The 8,601-nt window shown below is 37.0% G+C and overlaps 1 long non-coding RNA gene across 3 annotated transcripts; it reads left to right on the top strand.

Annotated features, from left to right (window-relative positions):
• LOC109836629 lies at positions 2,185-7,154 on the top strand. 3 transcript variants are annotated; one of them, XR_002246030.1, is made up of 8 exons: positions 2,185-2,319; positions 2,387-2,448; positions 2,545-2,666; positions 2,757-2,861; positions 2,932-3,007; positions 3,126-3,678; positions 4,886-6,781; positions 7,137-7,154. It is a non-coding gene; the product is annotated as an uncharacterized LOC109836629 (long non-coding RNA). The 3 variants fall into 3 exon arrangements; XR_002246029.1 differs by lacking the exon at positions 7,137-7,154 and having other exon boundaries at positions 3,126-3,302; positions 3,510-3,678; positions 4,886-6,956; XR_002246028.1 differs by lacking the exon at positions 7,137-7,154 and having other exon boundaries at positions 4,886-6,956.

The raw sequence follows: 8,601 nt of genomic DNA, 5'->3' as shown, positions 1-8,601 counted from the left end.
TCACTTTTACCGCTCTAAAAGATTGATTGTGGCAAATTTCAATTGGTATGATCTACGCATTGTGTAATGTCATCTCTAATCTGGTTGATTAGATAGTGCTTGAAGTGAAAGTTCTTTCAATAATCCGATTAAATCGTGCATAAGTTGTTTTCATCTTCCACAATTTTGACATGATTTCAATACGTCAATTACGTTGTGGTCATTTATTCTCATTTTTTTTTCTAAATGCTCTGGTCTGGTATTTTGTCAAGTTTAACTTTTCTTTGCGTTCACCATAGATGCTTGGGAAATGAGTTTATTGAAATTTGAGTTCGTACATAATCTTCTCAAAATTGTATAGACAATCTGTTTAGGCTTGCATAATCCAAAATATCGATCATTATTATTTTTGGTCGCTACGGACAGCAACATGCGGGGATAACTCAGTTGGGAGAGCGTCAGACTGAAGATCTTCGATACACGTTCATCGTGTTATTTTTTTTTTTTTAATTTTTTTAAATGTCGTCAAAATAACACTTAAAAATTTTCATTTTTAAAATAAAAATTCTACAAAAAGCACCTAAATATATAATAGTATCTACTATCTTCTTTCATTTATATATAATTGTGTCTGGGGCCCTTATATATGCTAAAGTCTCTAAAAATTGCACTTTAATACTATACAAATGAAAGAATTTTGCTCTAAAATAGCTCAGTTGGGAGAGCGTCAGTGTGAAGATTTGAAGGTCACGTGTTAGATCCACGTTCACCCCATTATTGTTTTTTTAAATTTTATTTAAATGTCGTGAAAATAACACTTAAAATTTTTTTCATTTTTAAAATAAAAATTCTACAAATAGCACCTAAATATCTAATAGTATCTACTATCTTCTTTCATTTATATATACTTGTGTCTGGGTTCCTTATATATCCTAAAGTCTCTAAAAGTTACGCTTTAATACTATACAAACGAAATAATTTTGCTCTAAAATTTTCCATGACAATAACAAGCTAATTTTATAACTTTTTAGCCCTTAATATTTGTTAATTTTAGTTTTAAATCACTATATTCTATTCTAAGATAAAATTTCGGTGTATTTAAAATAGAATTAGCATATGTTTAACGATTAAGTTGAAAAAATATTTAGGGTTAAAAATCTTTAAGATTAACTTATGAGGTGTTGCATGTAAAAATTCCGAACTCTTGTTTGTGTAACATAATGTATTAATACGCATACTTTGGAAACCTCAACGTAGAAAGTGGTGCCAAAAGCAAGTGAGTATGTATATACAAGTGCAAAGCATCATGAAGTGCTGACTGTCTATAGAAACTTCGTCAAACTGGGAGCCCTAAAATGTTAAAACTTGTACCCAAACCACGACAGCTTTAGATTACAGCCCATCGGGCTTGTGAGTCATTCGTCACTTTGACGATAAGAGCGCCGCGGCTGACCTCCGACTAGCGCGAAGCCCCCACATTATCCTAACTCACTTTAGAAACCATTCTTCCCTCTCAAAACCCCTCTACATCCTCCACCCTCTCAACTGCATCCAATAACCAACGAAAAATAAGCGACATATTTAAGGCAACTTGTACGACTTGGAGGACCTATTTAAAATGTATATTTAAGAAAAAAAAAAGTATTTATTTAAATGTATAGTTAATCATCAAACCCCCGTCCAGCCCGACAGTTCATGACAATAGTCGGCCCATTAAGAATTGGACCATAAACTTAAGGCGAGTTTTTTAAAATAGACCATTTTTGCTAAATATTAGCAAAATAGATCACTTTACTAAATATTTAGCAAAATAAACCTCTTTTTGACCAATAGACCAAAAAATATTGATTTTGAAAAATAGGGCTCAGAAAACATACGAGACTACTAGTTTCGTATGTTTAGAGCCAACTTAATCACCACCATTTTGAAAAACAAGGCTAAGAAAACATACGGGATTAGTAGTCCCGTATGTTTTCTGAGCATTGTTTTTCAAAATCGACCTATTTTTAGCCTATTGGCCAAAACAAGATCTATTTTACAAAATATTTAATAAAATAGTCTATTTTACTAAATATTTAATAAAAGTGGTCTATTTTTAAAAAATTCCCTAAACTTAAAGCATTTTAGGCGTTTTTATTTTATTTTATATTTTTTTTATTCTGTCCGCGTTGCGTCATCCCCACGCTGGAAGCCAGTGTCGATAAATGTACGATGCATTCTCCCGCCAGCTCTTCATCCAGAATCAACAACCTCTCTCTCTCTCTCTCTCTCTCTCTCCGTTTCAAAAAAATAAGGATGATGAGTCTAGGGCTAGGGTTCGATTTTTGAGTCAAAAACCAGGTAATTTTAGGGTTTGTTTTCAATTTTCTTTTCTCAATCGCTTTTCTAAATTTCGAAGCTTTACCAGGAGAAGATCGGAGCTAAACTGTCTCTTGCTTGATTCTTCGAGATTCTGGGGCCGGTGATCAGGTAAAATTTGTTTATTTTATTATTAAATGATCGAATCAGGGTTTGTTTTGAATTTTCTCTTCTCAATTGCTTATCGAAATAATGATGTTTTGCCAGGGGAAATCAGAGCTAAATATGGCTTGATTCTTCGAGATTTTGGAGCCAAAATGGTGGTGGTAGTTAGGGTTTCTTTTCAATTTCGGTTTGATTGTAATTCTGGGTTTGCGGGCCAAGTTTAGGTATTTTGAGTGTCGAAGGCATAGAATTAGGGTTCTTTTTCAATTTTCTCTCTTCAACCGCTATTCTAAATTCCAATGTTAATTTAACAGGAGAAGATCAGAGCTAAATGCGGCTCGATTATACCTCGAGATCTGAGAGGCAACGCATTATGGTTTTGGTTGTTGCTAGGGTTCTGCTGTCTTGTCTCCTCGCAAGTAAAATCTCTTTTTTTTTTCTTTTTCCGGTCATATTTTAGCTCTTTTCAATATTATCTACTGATTACAGGAAAAGCTTTGTTGCGGCATGTGGGCATCTGTTATTAATTTAACTCTACTGTCTAGGCTAAGCCGAATATGATCAGGTCTCGTATAAAATCCTAGAATTGGAGTTCTCTTTCAATTTTTAGCTTCTGGTCACTTATCTAACCGCGAGACTTTTTTTTATTTTATTCTCATGTGGTGTTTCTTCTTGATTGCCAGGAGAAGATCGGAGCTAAAATGTTGTCTCGGTTATGCTTTGAGAATTCGGAAGCATTGGATTACAGTTTTGCTTCTAGCTAGCCTTTGTTGCATGTTCAAATTTGGATGTTCGGCCAATCAGGTTAAACTTCCAGTAGGAGATCGGAGCTATGGTTTTGTGATTCTGTCTACTCTCAAGTAAATTTCCTTCATCTTCTTTCTTCTCATTCAGAATTCGGCCCTTTTCAATGTTTCCTATTGATTACAGGATAATGTAGGAATAAAAACGTATCATCTATTATCTCATGTTCATGTTTGTTTGAGGCTCATACTCCACATCCAAGAACTCTAATAAGAAGGAATATTGTTTAGCGGTAAAGTTCTAATTAGATTTGTTTTGTTCAGTATACATCTTCGGCGGCATTGTGTATTCTGCTTGATCTACAGCTTCTCATATATACATTTCCTTGGGCTGGTATTGGATCCCTACTTTCTTCCGGATACCATATAGTGAATCTATTTGAACAATGACTTTCAATTGGGTTGGCAAGGGACGCATCCACGAATTTTTGGGGTATGACTACAGTATATTTTTAATGTTCGTTAACCAAAGCACTAAGGATTGTATAGAGAAATAGTGTTAGTAGTTGCATGTTTGAATTGGAAACAAAAACAGTAGTACAAATCTTATGTCATAACCAAATAGCAGATTGATGAATCTCATAGTCATTCAATTATATTACAGTAAGAACTTAGCACAGTTACACAATTGAGTTAAACATCTTGCAACATAGCCATTCAATTATTTCAGATGTTCACTACGCGTGGCGACCTTACCGATATCTGGGTTTCCACCAAATGTTTGTGTGTACTCAGAGTATGGAGAACTGATTATAAGGGCATTTGTTATTTTTTATCCGTAACTTCTTGCTTTTTTGCATAAATTCTCAGCTTCTTGCTTTTGTTATAGAGATTCCACATTTCTGATTGCTCAGAACCCAATATTAGTACTTAGTAGATTCAGAGGCGGGAACTCTGGAGTTTAGGGTTTCTGGATTCAGAATGCGCTGACGAGCTGAATTGTTTCCTTTTATGGAAACTTTGTGCTTTATTGCATTTTTTAGGGAGGGTCTGATTTTTGAGTGATTTAGGGTTCGGATGTGGAAACGATGTTGTCCTCTCTTAGCAGGGAATTTAATTCGTGATCTTGCAGTTCGTTGATGAGGAGAAGTTGAGGGCCCGTTTGGATGCAAAAGTTAGAGGGGGAAAGCAGGGGAAAGCCTGCAAAAGTTCTGAAAAAGTCAGAACTTTTGCAGGCTTTCTTGCAAAATCGCCCCAATTTGGGGCGATTTTGCAGGCTTTCCCCTGCTTTCCCCCTCCAATTTTTGCAAACAAACGGGCCCTGAAGGAGACTGTACATAACTGTTAGAGTTTGATCTTTTTGCTGTAATATGGTTAAGTTTTGTGTTTTTTATTTTGTTATTAATTTATAGTTCTTTTTTCTTTTTCTTTTTTTGGAACCTTTGGCTTGAGCAAGAGTCAGGATTCTACTTCAATATGAATTATTTTGAGGATGAAGTCAAAAATAGGAACTGGGATGAGGTCGAAAATGACCTTCTTGGTTTTACTAAGGCTGATGACAACCGGCATTCAGTGCATAGTTTTCTTGAAATTCGGAAACTAAAGTGCCTCAACGCGCTTGATAAGTGTGTTTCTCTCCATGTCGTCTAGTGTTGTCAAATTTTATATGAAGGAAACATTTAATGAAATTCTCCTTGTAGACATGATCGGGCAACCGCACCTGACATCCTTGTGAAGGATTTGGAACTCTTTGCCTCATTGAATGAGGCGCTGTTTGAGGAAATCACCCGACTCCTGACACTCGGAAAAATAATTAACCAACTACCAAAGAGGAGAAAGCTTCCCTTCATCAGACTGAGCAGCTCCAGACGTTCGACGCAGTTGGTCCAGGCTTTGCAGGTAGTTCCATATTTTTTGCCTAAAATTTCTGTCAGTTACATAGGTTATGCCCACTAGTAGAAAAACATACATCCTAGACGGAATATTCTAGATGGAAAACTTTCTGTCTAGTTTGCTATTAAACTAGACGGAAAATTTCCGTCTAGAATAGTCTGTCTAGAAAAAACTATTCTAGAGGGAAATTTCCGTCTAGAATAACAAAGTAGACGGTTTTAATATTTTTTTTTTATTTTTTTAATTAGAGCGAGCATCCTAGACGAAAATTTCCGTCTAGAAAACATCCTAGACAGAAAATTTCCGTCTAGGATGGTTGGTACCCTTCCCCCCAAAATTTCACCCCCAATTTTCGTTCCCCCGCCTAAATTATTTAACTCTGAAATAAAATCCCCAATCGCTGCATTTCATTCGCAAATTTCGTGATTCCCAAATTTCATTCCCGAATTTCTCCCCCTCCCTCTTCATCCACTACCAGTTCCCCTTCCCCTCCGCAGCCTCCTCTCCCTCTCCCTCTCCCGGCCCCACTCAGGCCCCAACCCCCTCGACCGCATCCTCGTCGCCAGGGCCCACTCCCCCGCCGACCTCCTCTCCCTCCTCGCCCGCGCCGAGTCCTCCTCCCTCCTCGGCTCCGCTAAGCTCGTCGTCGTCGACTCGATCGCCGCGTTGTTCCGGTCGGAGTTCGACAGCAGCGCGGGGACCTGAAGCGGAGGTCGGAATTCGGCAGCACCGCGCTGTTCATAGTCTTCCAAAAGTTTGATTTTCTTGCTCCCAACCAAGTCTTCCTATTTTATCGTGTGGCTAAATTCCTATTTTAAGCTATTTATAGGCCAATGATTAAATGATTAATAATGACAATCATATGTCTGAAGATCATCTGTATTGACGAATTCTAATCTTCTATATGAGGCCTTTTTTGTTGCTTTTGTTATGTTTACTTATTTCTTGAAAATGAGAACTTTTTTTTTATGTGGCGTCTTTGATGAAGGAATTGGATGTTATACTTTTAATCTGATTTCATGATTATTTCCATGCTGCCTTCTTTCTGAGACCTCTAATTATTTTGTTTTAATTTTATGTAATCAAATGGTCAAGTGATGATCTGTGCATAGTTTAAATGAAAAATCTCTAATGAGATTTTGATTAATATTTTTCTAGTCTTTCGCTCCTATCTGATGACGAACACTTTTTCCTTCAAAATAACATTCTATAAAAGAAACAAACTTTTATATAGAATTTTAATTAATATTTCTTTTTAGGATTTGGGTATTTCTTTGTAAATTTATGTATTCTATGTTTATTTAAGTGAACTTTCATTTGCTTCTACAAGGAATTTATATTGGATAACTGGTTTGCGTATGAGTGAGCTTAGATGTTCAAGGATTGAGTTGATTTTTACAATTTATATGAATTAAGTGGGGACTGCAGAAAATATTATTGGTTTGCTTCCTGGTTGTATTTTTATTTGACAGATCACATGTAGCACACTTTCTGTTCGACAATATGCATCAATGAAACAGGAACTTCATGTTATCCTCAATGAACACATTAACTTGGATCATTTTGACAGTCCAAACTTAGTACTCATTTAGCAAGTAACCTTATATGGTTTTCCAGTAATTCAAACAATATTTCATTATGTGTCTTACAAATAATTTATAAAAGTCGAGATCCCATTTAAGCCTGCAAGAGTCCTGTTGCAGGTCTTGCTTTTAATTTTCTTCTTTTTTACTTGATTCTTTATTGAGAACAGTCGGTGTTTATAAGCAGGAAGAAAAACTAAATTTTGTAATTTACTTTTTGATGGTATGTAGAAAATTTTATACTTCATTCCTTGTAATACAATTCAAGTGTAACATTTTGTTCTCTGAAACTTTATATGGGCTATTTAATTTTGTGATTTGAGAATACCCAGACTTGTTCTTGGCCAATAATTTGTTTCAGTTTTTCATTTAGAACTAAACTAGATGGATTTGTATGTATAGTGATTTAAGTTTAATTCATTGTTTAATAGTTGGCTATATATGCAATGATAATAGGCTTTTTACTCTCTGTCAGGATTTCACAGGTGTTCCAACTGTTGTTTATCTAGCCAGCATGAGAGATGCAATGAACAAACTTGGTGGTGATTCGAATAAAATCATCCAAGACGGAATTTCCGTCTAGGATGTTCCGTCTAGGATTATTCTAGACGGTTTTTAGTTCCGTCTAGAATATTCCGTCTAGGATGTATCCTAGACGGAATTTTCGTCTAGTATCCTAGACGGAATTTCGTCTAGAATACTACATTCTAGACGGAAACATACTAGACGCGCATTGTAGACGGAATTTCGTTTAGGATAATCATCCTAGACGGAAATCTGATTTTCCTAGACGGAAATTTCCTGTCTAGGTTGCCTCATTTTTTGGTAGTGGCCCTGGATCATTAGCTTGCTTAGGAAAAAGAGCAACGACGAATGGACCTTTTTTACTATCACTCGAAATGCGGATAAGACTCTGTAGTTCTATTATTGCGGGTGGACAATTTTCTTTTTCTCTGAAGGTAAAAGAGTAAAACAAATCAATCGAGGGATCCATCCACAATTGGGTGATAGTACAGGGTTTCTATCCACAATTAATTAATTAACCCAAGATATAAAAAAGAAAAGAAATATGGTAAACTACTTTATATTTGATGATGGAAGCTAAGCTAATTACCACAATGTTAATAATTAAGGAAAGATAGAGATGGACAGAGAGAGGGGAGAGATGGAAGCTGCCCAAACATTTCAATGGCATTGAATCTAATTTCTGTCTCTCTCTCACACACACTCTCTCTCTCTCTCTATCTCCTGTAGCTCTCTGCCTCCTATCCGTGTTATAGGCGTACAGAGTTCGCTTTGCTTCTAAGCTCCCCCCCCCCTGTAAGTGGGTTTTTGGCCTCATGGGCCAAATTGTTACCCAACCGTTATCATGTGATCTGGTTGTTAGGGAATATCTCATATTCTGTGGGATATTCTCTAATCAAGATCAGGCGTTACGGAGAAATCTGAGGAGAACGCAGATAGCGGAGGAAAATAAGGCAGCAGATCAGGCGTTACGGAGAAATCTGAGGAGAACGCAGATAGCGGAGGAAAATAAGGCAGCTATTAGGGGACGGAGAGGGGGAAAGAATGCCTATAAATAGAGAGGATTACCTCACCTCTGAACATAACAACTGAGTAAATCTCCACCGGAGTCCCCAAAATCAATCTCTCTCGTTCTTTCACTGGTATCAGAGCCATCGATCTCCAAATCACAGCTTTCTTCCCACTACCAAATCCCTAGGGCAAAAGAGATCCCACATCTCCCTCCCCCTCCTCCTCAGATCTCGCCGAGGAAGCCATCAGACCCGCAAAATCAATCTCTCTCGTTCTTTCACTGGTATCAGAGCCATCGATCTCCAAATCACAGCTTTCTTCCCACTACCAAATCCCTAGGGCAAAAGAGATCCCACATCTCCCTCCCCCTCCTCCTCAGATCTCGCCGAGGAAGCCATCAGACC

This window comes from Asparagus officinalis, chromosome 4, assembly GCF_001876935.1.
Source record: "Asparagus officinalis chromosome 4, Aspof.V1, whole genome shotgun sequence".
NCBI classification, from domain to species: domain Eukaryota; kingdom Viridiplantae; phylum Streptophyta; class Magnoliopsida; order Asparagales; family Asparagaceae; genus Asparagus; species Asparagus officinalis.
Note: the sequence above shows the minus strand (reverse complement) of the source record. Positions and strands in the feature narration are given on the sequence as shown.